Source organism: Schistocerca piceifrons, chromosome 3 (genome assembly GCF_021461385.2).
Source record: "Schistocerca piceifrons isolate TAMUIC-IGC-003096 chromosome 3, iqSchPice1.1, whole genome shotgun sequence".
NCBI lineage: Eukaryota > Metazoa > Arthropoda > Insecta > Orthoptera > Acrididae > Schistocerca > Schistocerca piceifrons.
Window position 1 is genome coordinate 282,286,900 of NC_060140.1, and position 23,756 is coordinate 282,310,655.

General features: G+C 44.0%; 1 protein-coding gene across 3 annotated transcripts in view; it reads right to left on the minus strand.

Annotated features, from left to right (window-relative positions):
- LOC124790108 (rab11 family-interacting protein 4) overlaps positions 1-23,756 on the minus strand; it is a 965,431-nt gene that overhangs the window by 716,987 nt on the left and 224,688 nt on the right. The gene's annotated exons all lie outside the window — the stretch shown is intronic.

Here is a 23,756-nt window from a genome sequence, read left to right on the forward strand (position 1 = left end):
GCACTTGTAACACACAGTAGATGGCATATTGAGTTCATGTAACATAGAATGGATGGCGTATAGAGCTCGTGCAATGCACAATGGATGGCATAATGAGCTCATGTAACATACAGTCAATGACACATACAGCATGTGTAACACACAGGTGGTGGTGTACAGTGTGTTCCAGGATGGAATGGTCAATATTCAAGGATACGACAACGATCATTCGAAACAAAAAACTCTGGTAAACATAGGCTCTCAATGCATACCTTAAGTGTTATGAGAACTTCTTCATCTTCGATACCGCCAAACAAATTTCTGTCAAATGAAACCATATGGTTCTAGAGACTTTTTCGTCTCAAACGTCTATGATGCATATGTGCAGACTGAAGCAAAAAATGAAAATCTGTTCCAAGGACGGAATTTGAACTCAGGTCCAGCCATCTATCACAAACCTAAAAAAAGTGGTCCAACTAAAACATTCATATTTCTCTACATACTACATGAATATGTAATAAAAATGGGGGTTCCAAATAAAAAACGCTGTTGATATCCGTTTGACCTATGGCAGCGCCCTCTAACGGGCCAACCACAGCGCCATCTGGCTTCCCCCTTCAAGCTAGACAAATTTCGTTCTTTCTAGTTTTTTCGTTTGGACAACTAAACGATGGTTACGAAGTAAACCTAACGATAGCTAGGAGAAGTGTTAAAGGAAAACTGAGACCATCATAAGAACCTTGTAGTCACATGGAAATGAGGTTTGTGGACAATATAACAACAGTGAAAGAAATGTGACAGAAACACCACGAACACAATAAAGAAACAATTACAGCATGAATTAGACAAAGTCCGGCAAGAGAGGTATACTTTTCATTTCTCTGAAAATCGAAAATACCCGAAATGTAAGCGATTAAAAGTACGCATGATGGCTTGTCTGTATCAAATGCTCGTGGTACAGACAACTAAAGGAAATTACTACCTTAAGGTGGTGCTGTATTTCGACCCCATTATTGTTAACTATACATGTAACATTAGCCATTTGACATCCGCTGCTAGATGTCCCTTCCAGAGTTCTCTACCATCTACCAGTCTGGAAACACATCCCTCCCGCCTCCAATTTATTTTCATTACAGTCGTTCTCACACAATGAACATAGAGCGGGATTTATCAGCTGCAGCATCCGCAAACCATTTTCACGCATCTCCACATGTGGTGCCCAGCAGAGCAACATTTCTCTTCCCAACCTCTGCATGCAAAAAGGTGTCCTGGTACGGCAGTACCGGTTCCTCAGCTGAAGACAAGTTTAACAAATATGTCATCTTCCCAGCTTTTAAATACGTACGGACTTTCACGGCAGCAAATCATTAGATCCGGTTTTTAATTCGAGTAGTGGTTTTATGTTCATAATTTGGGACGCGAGAGGCTGCCACAGCACGGGCGTAATTATCCTGTCAACGATATTTCGACAGGTGGTAACAAGAAGGCCATCCAGCGAGCCAACGTCTCGAACATTCGCCAATGATGTCACCCGGAACCAGCATCACTTTGAGTACGATCTGTCTTACGCTGGCAGAAAAGGAACGTGTTACACTATGAACCCCTTGACCTAACGTTACCAAACTGATATACCAGTATTTCCTTGCCCGTGGCGCACGTCGATTAAAATTCATCTTTAGCTCAGTTGATGCGTGACGTAAGAAGAGGTTTGAGGTGCACACAACATATGGTTCAATGGCTACCGTTTCGGTGCGAAATTGTACCAGTTTAAAAGTGGATAATCCGACTGGCTGCCACAAAAGGAGATGTAGGGACTGCTGTTGGACAAGGCCGCCAAACTCTAATTTTTATTTAGTAATATTTTTAAAAATCATAACTCAGATTTAATTGAGAGTTATACTACCCATCCTTTAAATCATTGTTTCTCAAAGTTGGGTCTGTGAACCCCTGGGTCCGTGGGACCTAGTCAAGGGGTCTGCGACGAGTAAAAATTGAAACGTATTGTAATAAAATGGAACTCCAGCTGTTATGCAACAACTATTTTTTTCAGTTACAAAAAGAAAGCAATTAGAAATTTTACCCAGGTTTGTAAATTTAAATGTTTTCCTATTTTATTACATTTCAGCCTTGAAGCCGGTCAACCTTTATATAGGATTACTTCAATTGAGAGAAATTCCTTCCTTGTTAGGGCAATTTTTTAAACGCAGCTGTACGCCAACTTTAATCGCACAACGCCTTGGTATTTCATAGATTTCATCTTAAAGTGGCGGAAAGCTCCCACCATTACCACCAATTCTAGGTTTTCTTTTACTAAATGTTAGTCATTTATATGTTTATAAACATCAAGCCCCCCCTCTCAATTATAGTTCTTTAATTTTCCATCACTGATCAGTTATAAATACGAAAACCCAATAAAACTTGGGACTTGCTGCATTTTAATTTTATTTATTTAGCGTATGGCTAATACAGACATATCATGAAATTAAATTACATGTACATATGTACACATTGACACACAAGAAACTTAAGTTTGTCTTTACAACTGAATATCCAGTCCTTCAATCCAGTGCACTGCATCTGGAGTTGCTAGCAGGAAGTCCTCTTTGGCGCCGTGATAGGCTCGAATCCTGCATTCACTGACAATGTGGTGAACAGTCTGGTATGGAGCCCCGCAGTCACAAGCTGGATCAGGCAGCATCTTCCACTTAAAGAGAGCATCCCTGCATCGCCCATGTCTGGTACGGATTCTGTTGAGAGTAGACCACGTCTTGCGTGGTAAGTCGAATCCACTTGGAAGTTTAGCACCTGAGAAAATGTTATGCAGTGCACATCTGTCACTGCTTCCCACCGACCTTTCCATTCTTCAAGAGGTTTGAAATTCTTAGCCACCATGTCAGCAGCATCGCACAGAGTTGGATGACGTGATTTCAGTCTCTTGCGATTTAAAAGTGGCAGGTCGCTACGCACGGGTAGGTTAGAATTCCTGGAGATCTTGTGGAATTCTCTCATAAGGGCAGTACATCTGCGTAGATCAGGAGGCATTATATCGGTTAACAGTGGAAGCCAATAAACTGGAGTAGATCTGATTGTGCCAGATATTATGCGCATTGTCGTATTCAGTTGGGTATCATCAAGCCTTGTATGATGACTATTCATCCAAGCAGATGCACAATACTCAGCACTTGAGTATACCAAGCCCAGAGCTGAAGTTCGCAGGGTGGTTGCTGAAGATCCCCAGGTAGTTCCGCATAGCTTATGGAGGATGTTGTTTCGAGTCCTCAGTTTTTGAGCTAAGTTAAGAAGGTGTTGTTTGAAGCATAGTGTACGATCCAGGATGACACAAAGATATTTTGGGTTCCAGTTGTGACGAAGAATTCTGCCTCTGAAACTTACCTCCAGTTTTACGTTCGCCAACTGGTTATTTAGATGGAAGCAACACACTTCTGTTTTACTCACACTGGGTTGGAGTCTCCAGATTTTGAAGTAATTGTCTAATGCAGACAGGTCATTGGCTAAAATCTCTTCTGTTGTCTTCATTTCCTGGTGTTTGACGGCTTGAGCCAGGTCATCGGCATAGCAGTATTTTCTGGACGAAGTGTCAAGTAGATCAGATAGATATAGGTTGAACAGTAAGGGTGAGAGAACTGATCCTTGAGGCAATCCGTTGTTCAGCTTCCTCTCCTTACTTATGTTGCTTCCAGTGATTACCTGGAACTTCCGATCACTTAGCATGCTGTTAATCAGTCGAGCCATTGTTCTGCAGGGTATGATGTGGAGAAATTTGTAGATAAGGCCTTCCCTCCACACAGTGTCGAAGGCGGCAGTTAGATCAACAAATGCCACAGATGTTTTCTGCTTCATTTAGTATCCTGACTCTATGAAGGATGTGAGAGACAATACTTGGTCGCAGCAGCTACGCCCTGGTCTGAAGCCTGCCTGATCAACTGGAACGTTCTCTAAGATAGCACTACTTAATCTGTTATATATTAGCCTTTCAAAAAGCTTGTAGCAGCAGCTGAGTAGGGAAATGGGGCGATAGTTTTCTACCCTGTTGCTGGGTTTGCCAGGTTTCAGAACAGATATTATCTTCACCTTTTTAAACTCAGATGGAAGTTGACCAGTCAGCAGGATGTCAGTGAAGAATTCTGCCAGCCATTTCTTAGCTTTTCCTCCCATATGGATCAGGAATTCTGGGTGGATACCATCGAATCCAGGTGCCTTAAGAAGTTTGAGGTCCTTCAGTCCAGAGTCAATGTCTGAAACTGTGAAGGGATGGGTATACTCAGATGAGGGAGATGCCTTCTTTTTCAGGTCACGAAGCTGTCGTCTGATATGTCTTGTATGTTTCTTGTCAGGAGGTACTCTTGAGGTGGTAATGATGTGGGAAGCAATTTGGTCTGGTGTTACTTCGGAATTTTTTCTGCATGCTGGTGCACTTCCTCCCAGTTTTCTCAAAAGACTCCACGCTTTTCTGGTCGAGTTTGTAAAGTCCATAGTTTTGACTGTTTCTGCCCATTTCTGCCTCCGAGACATGTCCAAGCTGGACAATAGTTCCGTAGCTATCTCTGGGTCACCACTTTGCTGGAAGTATTGGTACAGTGTTTCACTTTCCTCATTCCATCCTGGAACATATTCTTTTCGGTATCCTCTTGGCATACACTTTTTAGCTGTTGCTGTTACTGCACCAATGAAGCGTTGATAGTTATTATGTGATGGGGGTATCCATCGAATGGTCTTATCCAGTTCCGTTGAAAACTTCATCCAGTCGGCTTTCTGGAAATGCCATCGAGCATGCGGAGTTGATCGTATGACAGGAACAGTGGAGCCAATTTGTATTATTACAGGTCTGTGTTGGCTGTGAGGAAAGGCATCTATCACTTTCCTTGTGGTGTTGATAGGAAAGCCAGTTTCGTTGCAGCTAACAAAGCATAAGTCAGGATTTGAATCCTTGTCCCAAGCAGCTGACCTGAAATTGGCATCAAACACTAGATGAAGATTATTCTCTTCGATCCATTCTGCAAGCATGCTCCCATTTTCATCATTTTGAGAGTACTTCCAAAGTTCATGGTGACTATTGAAGTCTCCTATGTAAATTGCAGGATGTTCTGCTGTGTGTAGGACAAAATCGGGCCATGTTGTTTTGGGTGGTTTGTAAACATTTGTAATAGTAATGCCGTGCAATTGTATGACAACTGTATGTATATCTGCCTTCACACTTACAGAAATCAGCGAAGCTTCGTTTATGTTGTTACGGACATACGTAGCAATTCCATACACCTCGTGGTAAGTTACACCAAGTGCAGAATATCCAGGAATTCGACCTCGGCTTCGGAATATTTCTTCGCTGGAAACACGAGTTTCTTGAATGGCGACGACATCGATATTGTTGTCCAGCAAAAATTTTGACAGGTAGTCACACTTTGCCCTGCTAGTGCTTTCGATATTCAGTTGAAGGAGTCTGATAGTTGGTCCAATGTTTCTTGTTAATGAGCTCTGAAAAGAACTGTTTCTGCTATTTAGTTGATATGTCATTGCCAGGAGATCCTATGGATAGTCTGGCTGCCTGTAATCACTGTTGCTCAATTAGCACCACCCAGGAGGCACGTGTAGGGTATTTTAAGGTTAAACCTACGGACGTGAGCAACGCTACCTCCCTTGCTGCATTGTTAAGCAACAAAGAGAAACTACGTTCGATGTTCGTTTTTCTTCAGTAGAAAGATCATGTGATTAGATAAGAAAAATACGGTTTAACTGCCCGTCACATTTTCAATTTTTATCGTCACTTAACAGTTTTAACACCTGGTGTTTTCGAAGGTAGATAAAATGTGCCTGTTCAAATGTTCAAACTGTGTGACCAAATTGCTGAGGTCATCGGTCCCTAGACTTACACATTCAAATGTGTGTGACCAAATTGCTGAGGTCATCGGTCCCTAGACTTACACACTACTTAAACTAGCTTATTCTAAGAACTCGAACCTCCGGCGGGAGAGGCCGCGCAGTCCATGGCATGGCGCCTCAAACCGCGCGTCCATTCCGCGGGATAGCGCTTGTCCCTCAACTTGATAACTGTTGGTTTGAAAATCCTTTCACTAACGTAGAAATCCATGACTCACCACTTACTTATGTAAGCAGAGCTTTTCTGCTCTTTGCAGTATAAAAACCTTAAAGCAAAACCGTCTTAATATGGAATCGGACCTAAGATTGACGGTGATAAAACGTATTCCAGATTTCAATGGAGTTAGTGAAAAACACAAGGAACTGAATTCCTCATATTAGTGACCTCACTTTTGAGAACATTGTTTATCAAACGAATTTCCTTAAAAAAAAGACATTGACTTTTAGCTACTATACTTATTGTATTGTATTACTGTATTTTCTGTATTACTGTGCTGTTACTGTATTACTGTAAGTTACTGTACTGTCAACTGAAATTTCGCTCACCAGGCAACAATTATGTATCTTCATAATAAACTACTTACTGAATTATTCTCCTTGATCTTTTTCTTGTCGGTGATGATTCTAATTAGTACATTTTTTTTAAAGCCATGTGAAACTTCAGATAGCATTGCAGGGGATCCGCAGATCACATTTCCAATAAAGGGGGGGGGGGTAGGTTCTCGTTATCGTAAAGTATGAGAACCACTGCTCTAAATAGTAAGCTGTCATCCACACACTTCAGATTTCATTTTAATAACCATTTTCAGTAATATTAGTATAACGATAAGCTGACGAAGCAATTCGTGCATCATCGGCTCCCACCAAAAAATGAGCACGGAGCTATGTGACTCGTGTTGACCAGTTCAATCGGAAGATGAGGGCGCATACGGCCTGGTTCCGTTCAGTTTAGGGGCCGCAAGTTAAGATATGCGTTGTGAGCCACACGAAATGATCTTAAAATGACTGGAGTATGGAGTGCGTAAATAGATCTGTGACTTTGTAGCTCCTACCATATATTTAATGTACCACTATTATATATGTTACATAAACTGTGTTACGTGTGACTGTGTAGGCGTACGTTTATGAAATATTTTGTTAGCGTTTAGGGTTTTAACTGCACCGTGTGTAATAAAGAAATAAAAAAAATGTCATTGGGATTCCAGTTATCTTTCGATACTCATTAAGTAGCGTAGTGACGCTCAGCCAACTTACTAGTAAAGTGCAGAGTGAGAAAGAACGGATTCGCTACCTGAGTGCTATGACCGCGCAGGAGCAAGGACATCTTTAGACGACATCAGGTGGCTGGACAATTACAAAATCTCAGTCTTCAGCTTTGACATGGAAGAGTACAAATGTCCTTAATTTACGGTACGTATGGGAACAGTTACATGCTGGTTGTGGTAATACAGAGGAGGGAATGAATACACAGAGCGCATGTTGCACCAAAAACTGACTGTCATCACTTTAGGTTGCTGTAAGTGTTTACTCTGCCGCATATTTCATTTTTTATCGTCCTAGCATTCGCAGCTGATCGCCATCTCCCGAACTCTGAGAAAGGTCGAATCATTGGCATGAGGTATATGGAAGCATCACACTGGCAGAGGATGGAGACAGTTCACTGTAGCGCAAAAAGTTAAGGATGTCCCAGGAGCAGATGAAGGAATCCTGCATCGCCGTTCCAGGCAAGGTCTTAGCGGAGACAGTTTGCCATTGCTTTCTTCGGACCTCTTATGAATTGTCAAGTGTATATCTGTGCCGTGTGGCTGTCTGGGTCAAGTACTTGAGGAGTGTAGTGTTGGGTTTGTGTTGTTATGGATGAAGGCCAGAGAGAGGGTGTAAACCGATACTGGGACATAACCTAATTGTTTGGAATAGCACCAATGGGGTCGCCCGAGCTGAAGTTCTCCATCCGACGGATGGATCATCATTAACTGAGTCAAATGCCCTCACTTCATGAGACACTGCGGAGAGGTATGGAAATTAATCCAGGACATTAGTGCAGAGGCTGGTGATCAGGATCCTTATGCCACTACTTCTCCTTCCCTTGCTGGTCACATAGCGACAGTGAAAATTTCCCTCTACTAGGATCCAAACCGGCGTACCACCGAGTCGTGCGCCACCGCACACGCATGCGCTAGTGATCTCGGCTAGGAAAGTGGCGTCGCTTTAGTACAATGACAAATGGTTCAACTAGATCTAAGCACTATGGGACTTAACATCTGACGTCATGGTCCCCTAGACTTAGAACTACTTAAACCTAACTAACCTACCGAGCGAGGTGGCGCAGTGGTTAGACACTGGACTCGCATTCGGAAGGACGACGGTTCAATCCCGCGTCCGGCCATCCTGATTTAGGTTTTCCGTGATTTCCCTAAATCACTCCAGGCAAATGCCGGGATGGTTCCTCTGAAAGGGCACGGCCGACTTCCTTCCCCATCCTTCCCTATTCCGATGAGACCGATGACCACGCTGTCTGGTCTCCTTCCCCAAACCAACCAACCAACCTAACTAACCTAACGACATCACACACATCCATGCCCGAGACAGGATTCAAACCTGCGATCGCAGCAGCAGCGCGGTTCCGGACTGAAGCGCCTAGAACCGCTCGGCCACAGCGGCCGGCAGTACAATGACAGCGGAACGAAAGGTGACTATACCACAGACAACAGAAAATCACATGATGTACAGACTGACTCAGCAGAGACATCATGTGATGTTCATTGATGAGCCTCGCCTCTTTGGCGGTGATATCTACGCCAATGTGTTTGTAGACGAGCCAGTGAAAGGCCACAGAGATTCTCGAGATCTATACCTCTCCAAATCTCGGATTTAAATTGTAGGGAGCTATTAGATATGATTTCAAGAATGATTTGCTAATTGTTGCAGGAAAGCTGAATGCTCGCCAGTATGTGGCAGTAATAGTAAACCAAGTTGTCGTTCCCTTCATGATCAAGGTACCAAAAGGCATATTCCAGCAGGATAACGCATCATCCAACACTGCAGTTCATACCAAGCGTTGAGCGTGTAAAGAGGCTTGACTGGCCTGCCTAGTCTCTCGATTTGCTACCCATAGAGCACGCGTAAGATGCGATGCAAACACATATACTTTCACACTAGCCTCCATAAATATCGGACTGGTGATTCGTAGTGTAATACTTTCAGTTTCAGTCAGTGCACACTGGCTGTCAGGCTCTCTCAAGAGTTTTGTAGGCTGACTTGTACAACAGAGGGTTTCTCACAGTGCCAGAGGAAATTTCTCTGGAGAATAGGATGCGGTAACATCACCTAGATATCCTTACAGGAAGTTTCAGCTCGCGGGGAACTGCAAGTAGAGGAAGAGGGGGCAGAACCAACGGGAATAACCATTCCTGAGGGAAAAGCCAATTATTCTTGACGGTTTCCGAGCGAAACGAATGATGCGCTTTCGAGAATACAACCGTTACGTTAATATTGCTTCTTCCTATAATCCGGTTCAAAAGCTGTCAACATTCCACGGTGAAAAGACTTCTGACAGCGCATTCATCCTCAATGGGACGGGCTGCCGCCTCTTGGTGAGCCTGCGTCACAACATTCTGCGCGCCAAGGACGCAGCCTCCAATTGCGCGTTTGTGGAACAAGAGGGCTGCTAAACGTCAGAGGCGGGTGCACAGTGCCCAGTAAGACGTCCCAAACAGACTCTATGCTGAAGGCTGAAGATGTGTAGCACTTGTCAGTATGATCTAGAAGAAGCTGGCGTCGTTGAGAGGGTCTCGGGTCCATTTCTGTGTACTGGTGTGTGTGTGCCACAGTGCGCCAGGTCAAATTTTCTGTGGGAAGCGTATAAGAAAGAAATATCAGATTCTACAAAAGAGGAAGCCAAATATCATCCGAAACCTTGTCAGAGCCGCGCGGAGTGGCCGAGCGGTTAGAGGCGCCATGTCACGAATCGCGCGCCCTCTCCCGCTAGAGGTTCGAGTCCTCCGTCGGGCATGGGTGTGTATGTTGCCCTTAGCGTAAGTTAGTTTAAGTAGCGTGTAAGTCTAGGGACCGATGACCTCAACAGTTTGGTCCCTTAGGAATTCACACGCATTTGAACATTTTGAACTTCTTGTCAGACGATACTCGTCACCCACCATTCCTACGTAACTTTAACCTAAGAGTCTCCCTATCATCAGATCCGAATCTCACCAATATGCACGCTTTCCTGAACTAGTGCTCCCGGGCGAATGGAAACAGTAAAAATGTCTTAATCATTGGCTAGGAGTTCCTTAAAGAATAAAAAATTGGGAAACTGGGAGAGCGAGCGAGAGAGAAAGTTACTGGCAGATTGATACAGTCGCTCAGACCACGAAGGACGGTAAATCGTACCCGCCGCAAGAAACTGATGATTTTGAATTACGAATCGCCACAACTCACAATCTAAAACTGCGAAGAATATTTCTGATACAGAGTGGTGAGTTTGTTTTTGAAACACAAGTTACTTGAGGTTCAAAAAATGGCTCTGAGCACTATGAGACTTAACTTCTAAGGTCATCAGTCCCCTACAACTTAGAACTAATTAAACCTAACAAACCTAAGGACATCACACACATCCATGCCCGAGGCAGGATTCGAGCCTGTAACCGAAGCTGTCGCGCGGTTCCAGACTGTAGCGCCTAGAACCGCTCAGCCACCCTGGCCGGCTTACGTGAGGTGATATAACACGTGAAGGTTTGAAACCACCAGCTATAATACTATATTTACACGTATACTAGTATTTTTCGTTAGTATATAAGCCCCATTGTCTCTCTTTTTCACTGTGTAAGTTCTCCACCAGCTATAGTATTATATTCGCATGTATGCTAGTATTTTTCGTCATTACACAAGCACCACTGGCTAACTTTTTCACTGCGCAAGTTCTTCTTTTATAAACTGTTGCCGTCTAGAGCACCACCTCTGTATTTATGGGTGCAAAAACAACCACGCATAGAAACTAACGGAAATACAAGGAAACGATCGAGAGACGAACCGGATATCTGTAGGAGCGATTATCTGTGCAGCGTTAGCGCAGGATCTATCAGAAAATATGTAGCGGGCTGCCCACTACATTCCGCAAGCTTTCTTATGGTGTGTAGTGGGTTGTTTGCGCAGTATTATCACTCTCCCCTCTTCCCCCCCCCCCCCCCCTCGCCCTCTTTTCTCTGTGAATGATGCGCGGGAAGAGCGATTATTGAAGGAAGGAACGTAAGTGTTCAACGTTCAGTCGACTGCTAGATCATTAGAGACGGAGGAAAGGATGAGAAAAGAAATCAGCCGTACCCTTTTCGAAGAGTCCGGCATTTGCGTTAAGCGATTTAAGGAAACACGGAAACATGCAGATACATGGGGTACCCATAGAGTCTCGCTATCATTTCAAAAAAGCAGAACTTGAAAAATATTAGAGATAGAGAATCGTGGTTTGTTGTAAAATGTTTAGCAGCTCTCTAAGTCTTGTTTTCTTTTTTAAGGATTTGAGTTAGAGTGCATCGAAATGGCGCCTGCCCAGGAGAAGGCGCAGTGCGCCGTCTGGTATGAAGAATCAAAATTTGTGACTGCAGCACTGCAGAATTATGGACGCCGTTACGGGAAGGTACTGCCGGCGAAAACATAAAGAGGTGGTTCGAAAAGTGTAAAGAGACAGGCAGTGTCAAAGTGCTTCCTCGAAGTGGACGTCTGTTTGTTTCTCAAACACGCGTTGACATAACAAGCTGCATTTCAACGCTGCCCCCAGAAGTCAATTAAATCGTGCATCACGCGAACTGCAGGAAGCAAGATCAACTGTCCACAAAGTGTTACATAAGCGGCTACGACTTTTTGCGTAGAAAGTGCAAATGGTCCACGCACTGCAGCCAAACGATCGTCCTCTGCGTTATGCATTTGCATGTTCCACACTGAGCTCCTTAGACAACGACAAGGACTACTCTGAAAAAATACCTGTTTTCAGATGGGGAACCTTCTGCACTTCTGGACGTGTGAATCCCCACAACATTAGGATTTGGGGCACCGAAAACCCACACAAGAGACACAACATACACGAATACTTCTGCGACAACTCGAAATTCAACGGTAGCTGTACTTTAATGCATGATAAGTTGAGCCGGCCGCTGTGGCCAAAGCGCTTCAGTCCGAAACCACGCTGCTGCTACGGTCGCAGGTTCGGATCTTGCCTCGGGCATGGGTGTGTGTGATGTCCTTAGGTTAGTTAGGTTTAAGTAGTTCTAAGTTCTAGGAGATTGATGACCTCAGATGTTAAGTCCCATAGAGCTCAGAGCCATTTGAACCATCTAGGGGACTGATGACGCCGACAGAAGTGGCCGAGCGGTTCTAGGCGCTTCAGTCTGGAACCGCACGACCGCTACGGTCGCAGGTTCGAATCCTGCCTCGGGCATGGACGTGTGCGATGTCCTTAGGTTAGTTAGGTTTAAGTAGTTCTAAGTTCTAGGGGGCTGATGACCTCAGCAGTGAAGTCCCATAGTGCTGAGAGCCATTTGAACCATTTTTTGGACTGATGGCCTCAGACGTTAAGTCCCATAGTGCTTAGAGCCATTTGAACCATGATAAGTTGATAGGCTTATTTTTCTTCGCAGAGGAAACACTAACGAGAAATGTTTACTCGGAGATGTTCGAACAGTTCCTAACATCAGAGATCGAAGACCTGCAGCCGCCAATAATTTTCCAGTATGATTGTTCATCCCCAAATTGGAGTTTAAACATGCAGGATGCACGGAACGAACATCTCACTGGAGGCGGATGAGTCGTGGTGCTCCCATCGCACTGCCTCCGCGCACTCCCGATGGCACGCCTTTACTCTCCTTTTTGTGGAGGGTTATGTCAAGGTCCGCGTGTGTACAACACCGATCAAAGACATCGCGACCCTCCGTGCACGAATCAGTGATGCAGTAAGAATTAATGATGGTGCATTGCTGGCCCGTACATGGGCAGAACTAGAATCTCGTCTCGGTGTTCTACAAGCGACGAGTGGGGTATACATTGAAATCTGGAGTAACAGCAAAAAAACTTTGGGAACTGATTAAGCTTTTACAACAAACCACGATGTTCAGTCTCAAATACAGGGTGGTGCACGATAATCGTTCCCCGAGTTCAGACGGCTCGTCAGCTACGCACGAATTGTTGCCCGCCATGAGCAGGTGCAACAACAAATAGATAAACATGTAATAACCGCGCGGGATTAGCCGAGAGGTCTCAGGCGCTGCAGTCATGGACCGTGCGGCTGGTCCTGGCAGAGGTTCGAGTCCTCCCTCCATCGTCCTTAGGATAATTTAGGTTAAGTAGTGTGTAAGCTTAGGGACTAATGACCTTAGCAGTTAAGTCTCATAAGATTTCACATCCACTTGAACATAAACATGTAATAATGAAATAATAAAAAATAAGCTATTGCAAAGGTCTATATTTACTGAACCGATCTCGTGTTTTACATTAAACTGGTGTTGGAAATGGCCTCCCTCTGCTTCAACACAGTTCTGCGCGCACACTAACACTTTGCCGCATCAATTCTCAAAATTTCAAGCCTTCTAACGTAAATGGGTTACTGGCGTAAACTTTACCTTTAGACTGGCCACTGATGAAAGTCACAAGTGGTTAGGTAACGCGATCGCGGAGGCCACAATCCTTTGCTGACAGCCCTTTCTTCTGTGAATCTTTCACGAATTAGTGAGATTGACTCGCGTGAAATGTCACAGGTCGTCCCATCCTGTTGAACTACAGCATATGTACGTTTCATGAGGGTCAACTGTGCGTAAAATTCCTCAAAGGTTCGCATATACACAGCGGTGTTTACTATTGTTTCAAAAAATGTGGGCCCTACAATCCGACTTGCTGACACTGCACACCATACTCCGATTTTTTTCACCGTGAAGAAGTTCCTCATTAATCGTACAGGGATTGTTTGCTACCAGTATATGGTAAGCTGGGGGTATACATGATATGTCAGATGGAACCAGTCTTCGCTGCGCATGGAATACAGCAGCGCATTCATCATTCCATTCTCAGTTGTTTGACACAACCACGTACAGTAATTCACACGTTTTGCCTTATCTACCTCCTTCATTGACACGTGCCATTTTGTAGTGTTTCATCCGTATAGGTGTGAAACGCGTTGACGAGACCTGTGCGAAACGTACACTTGTTGTGACAATTATGTCTCGATTTTTTTGGATCATTATTGCTCGAATATCCGCGATCACAGCAGGTGCACGAACGAACGGGGCTCGATTTTTTATTTTATTTTATTTTGCTACCGTCCCTGTAGTATGCCACTTCGTCATCAAATTTTGCATACTGCTCTTTGCTGGTATGGAAACACCAGGAAACTTGTTTGCAAAGATGTCCCGCGTTTCCTTAAATGAACCGGTAGACACATATGCCTCCGATTCTTTCATCAAGAGGATACATCAAATGGTTCAAATGACTCTGAGCACTATGGGACATAACATCTGAGGTCATCAGTCCCCTAGAACTTAGAACTACTTAACACTAACTAACCTAAGGACATCACACACATCCATGCCCGGGGCAGGATTCGAACCTGCGACCGTAGCAGTCGCGGTTCCGGACTGAAGCGACTAGACCCGCTCGGCCACCGCGGCCGGAGAAGATACATCTCACAAAGGTATTTACTTCACACGTTGTAAGGGAATCGCACTCGCAACGGCTTTCGTGCTGACAATACAAAACGTAGTTGCAACAGCCTCTAAACAATAGATGACAACTGGCGGGAGACAATGAGCAGTCTAGTACTCGTGAAGCGGTTTTCTTGCGCCATCCTGTAGTTTCCAAGTGATGTTTTTTTTTTTTTTAATTTTAAGCACTTCGTCTTCAGGATACGAATGGCCTACCGGGACCATCCGACCGCCGTGTCATCCTCGGTGGAAGATGTGGACAGGAGGGGCGTGGGGTCAGCACACCGCTCTCTCGGTCGTAAGATGGTATTCTTGACCGAAGCCGCTACTATTCGGTCGAGTAGCTCCTCAATTGGCATCACGAGGGTGAGTGCACCCCGCAAAAGGGCAACAGCGCATGGCGCCCTGCATGGTCACCCATCCAAGTGACGGCCACGCCCGACAGCGCTTCGGTGATCTCACTGGAACCGGTGTATCCACTGAGGCAAGGCCGTTGCCTTTTTTGAAATTATTGCTGGATCTTTATGGAAACCCTGTATCTGGGAGGATGAAAGAAATTGGTTGAGTCAATTATTCAAATGACAGTCACAATCGCATTATTTATTTTGCCGCCAACCGGTTTCAACCCGCGATGGGGTCATCTTCAGGGCAATGTACACCATTTGGTCGCTCGCTGGAGTCGTCACCCTGCCTGTGCACGGTTGGTAACTATGCATAGTTATGACTCGAGCGAGCGACCAAATGGTGTAAATTGCCTTGAAGATGACCCCATCGCGGGTTGAAACCGGCCGGCGGAAAATAAATAATGCGATTGTGACTGTCACTTGAATAATTGTATTGGTTAAAAACAGTCTTGGTTGCAATTTTATTTTTTTTTATTTTTCAACGACGCGTTTCGCCTTATTTAGGCGTCTTCAGGTTATCTTTTCTAGATGGACGCGAGAGTAACACTCACTCCTGTGAACGGGAACGCGTTATGCAGATCTTAGTGCCTCTCGCGTCCATCTAGAAAAGATAACCTGAAGATGCCTAAATAAGGCGAAACGCGTCGTTGAAAAATAAAAAAACTAAAATTGCATCCAAGACTGTTTTTAACCAATACTGTTAAGCACTGATTTGCTGTTATGCCACATATGGACTGGAAGAATTTGAATAATTGATTGTAGGTAAATTAATCGCTGTTTATCTCCATACAACTACGTTGTCTAAAAATTGGTTGAGTCTTGCAAGAAGATATGCTCTCGTAATTTTGTCAGTAAACCTAACTGCGATGCACAGTGCCACTCCTGTAGCACCTGCCACAAGACTTGGCCGAATACCTCGATGACGCTTTCGCGCTTAGCAAACGGAGCTATAAAGAAACCCGCAGCTCTTCTTAGGACGAGATAGTTACGGAGCGTACCTCGCGGACGCTGCAGAGGGAGTCCCGTATCGCAGGCGGCAGCCAGCTCGGCACTATGCAGGCAGCTGTCGCATGGGAGCGTCCACTTTCCGGTGTGTGTGCGGCGCGCTTGCTGCAGCGTCTGCTCCGTCTGCGCGTGTAGTGCGTGTCGCCGCGGCTGTCACTCCACTGTGCGGTGTGCACCGGACGGCTGACGGCAGCCTACTGGCTACCGGCTGGCGGCTTGTTCTACGCGCACGAGGCAAGCTCCCGGCCCGGCCGGCTTCCTGCCGCCTCCGGAGGCTTCCGTCGCATTCTCCCCACCCCTCCCCCACCACCGGAACTCTCTCACGCACAGCACTGTCCCACACATCCAGACAATCAATCGTCTCCACTCTCCACGAGGGAACCATTTAAAAATGTGTGTCAAGGGGATGCCGTACGTGCGTCGCACATACAGGGTGGTCCACTGATCGTGACCGGCCCAAATATCTCACGAAATAAGCGTCAAACGAAAAAACTACAAAGAACGAAACTTGTCTAGCTTGAAGGGGGAAACCAGATGGCGCTATGGTTGGCTCGCTAGATGGCGTTGCCATAGGTCAAACGGATATCAACTGATTTTTTAAAATAGGTCTATAGCAAAAGCGCCTCAATCGCAGACGCAACGACGCTGGTTTCCCCGACGGACTAGTATGCCTCATACACCCATACCTCTCCGACAGATGCTTCAACACTGACGTTCAGTGGAAACAGTCACCACGACACGGCATAGAAGCAGCAGGACCTCAAAGTACCATGCTGGGGCCATTCTTGTTTAATCTCTACATTAGCAACTTTCCAACTACATAAAACACGATAGTAGTCACGCACGTGGGTGACACTTCTATCCTAGCAAAATGTTCACTCGCAAATCAAAACAACTGCACAAACACCAACACTGCAGACAAACAACACTACACACACGCCAAATACGTTTCTGTGCGAAAGTGAGGTGCCTCGGTTTTTGGCTGAATCGGAAACTAAAATCGGGGGACCAATTATAATACACTACTGGCCATTAAAATTGCTACACCATGAAGATGACGTGCTACAGACGCGAAATTTAACTGACAGGAAGAAGATGCTGTGGTATGCAAATGATCAGCTTTTCAAAGCATTCACACAAGGTTGGCGCCGGTGGCGACACCTACAACGTGCTGACGTGCTGACATGAGGAAAGTTTCCAACCGTTTTCTCATACACAAATGGCAGTCGACCGGCGTTGCCTGGTGAAAAGTTGTTGTGATGCCTCGTGTAAGGAGGAGAAATGCGAACCACAACGTTTCCGACTTTCGTAAAGGTCGGATTGTAGCCTATCGCGATTGCGGTTCATCGTATCGCGACATGGCTGCTCGCTTTGGTCGAGATCCAATGACTGTTAGCAGAATATGGAATCGGTGGGTTCAGGAGGGCAATACGGATCCCAACGGCCTCGTATCACTAGCAGTCGAGATGACAGGCATCTTATTCGCATGGCTGTAGCGGATCGTGCAGCCACGTCTCGATCCATGAGTCAACAGATGGGGACGTTTGCAAGACAACAACCATCTGCACGAACAGTTCGACGTAGTTTGCAGCAGAATGGACTGTCAGTTCGGTGACCGTGGCTCCGGTTATACTTGATGCTGCATCACAGACAGGAGCGCCTGCGATGGTGTAAACGACGAACCCGGGTGCGTGAATGGTAAAACGTCATTTTTCCGGATGAATCCAGGTTCTGTTTACAGCATCATGATGGTCGCATCCGTGTTTGGCGACATCGCGGTGAACGCACATTGGAAGCGTGTATTCGTCATCGCCACTGGCGTATCACCCGGCGTGATGGTGTGGGGTGCCATCGGTTACACGTCTCGTTCACCTCTTGTTCGCATTGACGACACTTTGAACAGTGGACGTTACATTCCAGATGTGTTACGACCCGTGGTTCTACCCTCCATTGGATCCATGCTTAACCCTACATTTCAGCAGGATAATGCACGACCGCATGTTGCAGGTTTTGTACGGGGCTTTCTGGATACAGAAAATGTTCGACTGCTACCCTGGCTAGCACATTCTCCAGATCTCTCACCAACTGAAAACGTCTGGTCAATGGTGGCCGAGCAACTGGCTCGTCACAATACGTCAGTTACTACTCTTGATGAACTGTGGTATCGTGTTGAAGGTGCATGGGCAGCTGTACCTGTACACGCCATCCAAGCTCTGTTTGACTCAATGCCCAGGCGTATTAGTTCTAGTATAATACATTTGTACAATGAATATCCGTTTATCATCTGCCTTTCTTCTTCGTGTAGCAATTTTAATGGCCAGTAGTGTATTACTGAATGTCTGTTTGGCGGTCTCCCGTTTGTATCTGGAAGTGCGTAGTGGAGAATGGTGTTTAAATGCCGTTCCAAACAACTTTGAACCAAAGGTGACCATGTATAATTTCGTTGTTTGTGCACAATGTCTTCTCCTTGCTACATCTTTTTTAACAGCGAGTTACTCATCGCTTAAGAAGCGAGACAACTGTGTTAGCGCGCGTGTGTGTGTGTGTGTGTGTGTGTGTGTGTAGTCGCGCGCATACGTGCACTTGAAACAAAGACGCGGCAAGGAAATTGAGCCTAAGTCACAGCGCCAAGCGCCGTTTGCCTCGCGGCTTCCTGCTGCTGGTTGACATGCCCCCAGGAGCGGACGTTGTGAAACCCGCCTGCCTACAGGAAGCCAATTAGTAGGTCCCTCTATGACGCAGCGACGGTGTACCTGTGTAGGCGTGCAGCAGCGTGCAGTTGCAGCGACATTCTGTAAGTGGGCCCCTCAAGGAACGTTGTTCCTTTGCTGTTCTGTAGAAAGTAAAGTGCTGTCTTTAAGCATAATCTCTATGCTTCCGTCCCACTGACTTCAGACTGAAGTAACCTAACTGATTTGTCGCCGATGGAGCGATGGAGATGGATTTGTTACTCGGGCGACATCCAGTGACTAGGGGAAAAAAAAACAGGGCGTAATAATGTTACAAATGGGTAGGTTTAAGTCCTAAGCATAATAGGAATCTTAAAGTTTTAAAATGCCAACTAATTTTGTTTTATTTCAAATGGTTAAAATGGCTCCAAGCACTATGGGACTTAACATCTGAGGTCATAATTCCCCTAGAATTAGAACTACTTAAACCTAACTAACCTAAGGACATCACACACAACCATGCCCGAGGCAAGATTTGGACCTGCGACCGTAGCAGAAGCGCGGTTCCGGACTGAAGTGCCTAGAACCGCTCGGCCACAGCCTTTGGTTTTTCGTTTCGCAATATTGATTGTCGCTTTGGTATAGTTCCTGTGACTGTCTTGTGAATATGCTGTCGCTGGGAATTCTTTTTGATCATTTGATGACTTTACAAGGAGGCAAATAAATATCATCTGCAAAAAATCTAAGAGGGTTGCACAGATTGTCTCCGTAATCGTTTATGCAATGAGGAACAACAGAGGACCTACAACGCTTCCTTGGGGAGCGTCAGATGTTACTTCTGTTTTACTCGATGACTTCCCGTCAGTTACTCGTATTACTACCTGTGACCTTTCTAACAGGAAATCACGAATCTAGTCACACAAATGAGAGGATACTCCATAGGCACGCCTTTTGGAAATCTGAAAATACGGAATCAATTTGACGACTCCTGTCGATAGCTCTCATAACTTCGCGAGAATAAAGAGTTATTTGTGTTTCACAAGAACAATATTTTCTGAATCCGTGTTGGCTATTTGTCAATAAATCGTTTTCTTCGAGGTAATTAATGATGTTCGCGAGCAGCATGTTTTTCAAAATCCTTCTAAAAATCGACGTTAGTGATATCGGTGTATAATTCAACGAATTGCTCCTATTCTCTTCTTGGGTATTGGTGTGACTTGTGCAGCTTCTCAGTCTTTGGGTACGGATGTGTTGCTGTTCGTCCCATTAAGTACTTCCTGGATCTGCGGCCTTTTTTTTGGGATGACGCGAGCTTCTCCTCGTCTAAAGGATGGGTGTCATCTGAGACGGCAGGACTTTGCAGTAGCGTCATGCCAAGTTGACCTAATGACCCGGTAACATCACGGATCCCATAGGGAGGCAACCACCACTGCGGTTATAGCAGTTTATGACAAATGTGTTACCTTGGAAACGTTGAATGATAATTCATATCTCGGTGGATGGATGGTGCATGATTGATTCTGATAGCTAACTAGTCCCAAGCGGTGATGAACACAGCTCGTGAATCCAGCTAATACCAACCGTAAAAACCTATCGATAGGCGTATACTCGGATGCAGTCGCAGAAAATAAATATTTTACTTTTAGAATTTTCTGATGTACAGTCTGACAAACAGGTCCTGTACATTGAGTTTATTCTAGCCAACTTCGTGGTTGGGGAATACTGCGGCAGCCAGTAGTTCTGTACACCCGCACTCGATCACGTCCGCGCTGGTAGAACACAGATCGGTATTTCTCCCCAGTCCGATCTCTGTTCGAGTCAGTCTATGTGAACGCTACGTCTGCTGCAGACACTACAATTCTAACGTTCAAGCATGACCAAAACTACTGTCGGTATTGCACTGTCCACATGTGCACGTACATCGGCGACAAATTCACGAATAACAACTTGAAAATTTTCAAGTAAAAACGTCCACAACAGAGATGTAAGAAGATATATGCGATAGATAATAGCCTGGGACACACAAATGACTGAACACCAACCCTATGACACCTATAGATTTGTACAAATATCGTCCACGTTGGTAGAGGCCATGGAAAATTCAGCTGTTCGTAATAGATAAAAATAATAACTTTTCCTCCAGCTGATTTTATTAATGTGAAAATAATGTGTGTGATCAACATTCGAAGCTACTACGCTTTATCATAAGGCACATTTGCTTGATTAAATAAAGATCCGCACCCATTCACTCTAGGTGAATATAACACGCACTTCAATCCTACTTCGTCCCCAGAAACGAAATGTATCGAAGAACATTAACTGTGGCCTTTAATATGCAGCTAAATTGCTGTTTTCAATGATATAATACTTTTCACAGCCACGAAAGAGACACTGCTCTCTCTCTATCTCTCTTACCTCGCTTTTGTTTCGTCGTATAGCGTCCGCTGTTTCCATTATTTGGCAAATTTACCTTATTTTTTGGTCGGATGAATTTCCTGTCGCCCTTGTCTTCATTCAACTAAAGGACATGGAGTCGTGTGCAACATGTGTCAGTGAATCACATAACTACTGTTCCGTGTTTTAAATAACAGGTCACTGCGTAAGTTACCCTTTTTTCATGCTTAACACGACGCGTTACGACAATTTATTCTCATTATAAAGTGCAGGTATTTACATTCGTATTTTATGTGACGTTTACGTGTGCGTTGTTTCTCCTTTCTTGCCATGCAGCCATCTTTTTGTGGTTTTGCTGCAAAAATTGATAAATATTGAGATTTTTTTAATCCTAATGTTTTTTGTCTGTATAGTTACAAATACTGTGCCTCCTTCGTTGTGCAGAAATTCATACATACGCAAGCCAACACTCAGCACTGTTTTCTTGTTTGAAATAAAAATATAGAACAAAGATATTACAATAGTATGGCTTGCCAGAGAGTCTGCATACAGTCAGAGGTGTCCCATTTTTCATGGATTCCACATCGAGGTAAAAATACAGAGAGATGGCGTTACAGACTTAACGCTGTACGTTGTTATGAAGTCGGCGCCGCCGTGTTAGGTGCCCCAAAACATTAGCAGTCAATTGTTTACATGGAGATTGTTTACGACTGCTTTTTGTTTGTAATTTCTGTCGTGTGTACGAGACAGTTGTTTTAAACAGTAAATATTCGTGTAACATTGTGGCAGGAAGGCATTTTCAAACGTTTTTCTCGCCTTAAATGCTTATTCGATCCAAAATACGACGCAAGTTTCTTGTAAACGTAACTTTCTTTTTGTTTATACATTTCAAATAACCAAGAAGAGAAGTATGCGTTCGTAATCCCTTTAAATCCTCTTTTAATGCATTTGCATGGGCAGCTGATTAAGCTAGAACTGCGACTTTGCTTACTAGCACTATCTTACTCGTAACATTTTAAACTTCCAAATAATATGCACAACATCTTTAACATTCACATTTGCAAATAACTTACCTACGTTTCCTTTGGCAGCCCATAAATAAGTGCAATGAAGGAAGAAGAAAGCAAATATGGTATCATGCTTTGTGAATGTCAACAAAGTGAAAGAGTCTTGAAATGTAGAATGAAGGAACTGCACGAAACTATTAGAGTGCCAATGTGTCACTGTCACTGTAGTTTAAACAATTTATTATTCTGAAATATTAACTATGACGTGTAATTCAATGTGTGGCCAAAAACAGCAAAAATGATAAATTCATTTTTGAAAGCACGTTCCAGCAATTTGGAGTTCAATAAATATCGCTAGTAGGCAGTTCTGATGGTATTAATGAGGACTTAAACTAGTGCCTCCTATATCAGTTTACGCAAAAGACAGCACCGTGATAAAGAAATGGTCTCAATAGTGTAGACCTGCAAAATGGATATTTTGCTTCAACAAGTATTTACCCATTTTTTTAGTAGTAATAGCTTAAACTCTGTAACATGTACATGCTTCTTAAAGGGGTGTTTCACATATATTTTAATAAAGATTTAATTAATAGCATGTAGTTTCACACTTGGTTTTCACATTAAACTTTTGTTTCTTTTTAACATAAGCCTATGTGCTTCATTTCCCAGAATATTTCTTGCCATGACCTCTCTGTGTCTGGTTTTCAGGAATAATCTGCTTTATTTTACTTTTTAATTTAGACAAGGTTTGTGATATACAAATAACAATACTGGGATGCCATGAAGTCACTACTTTTATTTATTTATTCAAATTCGGTACACTGTACTTGTCAGATAGTCAAGAGCGTAAGTGTGAATAATATGAAGTATTATGTATACAGTATATAGAAAGCGTACACGAGAATGACGATTAAGGTCCATAAAATTTAAAATTAAGTTCATAATGCCATCTTATAGAGGAATGAAAGTACTGTAATGCGCCAAGATTTTTTCTGTGAAAAGGACCTACGTGCTCGAAAATCTGTGCTTAAGTTTTGATGTACCGTTACTTGAGAAGAACGACAAACGTTCACTTGATACTGAGAAAATAAAGATCAGTTTTCTTCTTAGAGTTTTTTTTCTCGTTTTACGTTTATCTTATGATGCTGTAGCTTCATGTCACCGGGTTTCCAACAATACTTGCCACAATCGCACATTGTAAACTAAGCTAGAACTGTTATATCGTTTAGTAATAATGCAAAGACCGATATAAAGCTGCGCCATATTGTGCAGCCAAAGCAGCCTGATAAAGTTCTCTCGGTAAGATGAGCAGAAATACTTATGTGTTACTCGGTCGCAGGTTCGAATCCTGCCTTGGGCATGGATGTGTGTGATGTCCTTAGGTTAGTTAGGTTTAAGTAGTTCTAAGTTCTAGGGGACTGATGACCTCAGAAGTTAAGTCCCATAGTGTTCAGAGCCATTTTTTTGAACTTATGTGTTACTGTTACCGATATTGTCCTTGAAGTAAATTCTCAAGGCATCAGAAATGTCGGAGAATGAAAATTTACATTCCACTCCTGTGCAGATACAATTACAAGAAAAAGAAAGGTGTTGGGGAGTATTTCTGATTCTCCAGAAAGATAACGGGCCATGAGTAGCGTTAAAGGTGACGATTATAAGTGCTTACGATTAACAAGTTTTCTGAATGTTCAATTTTTAGGTAGGAACCGATTAATCAAAGAATTA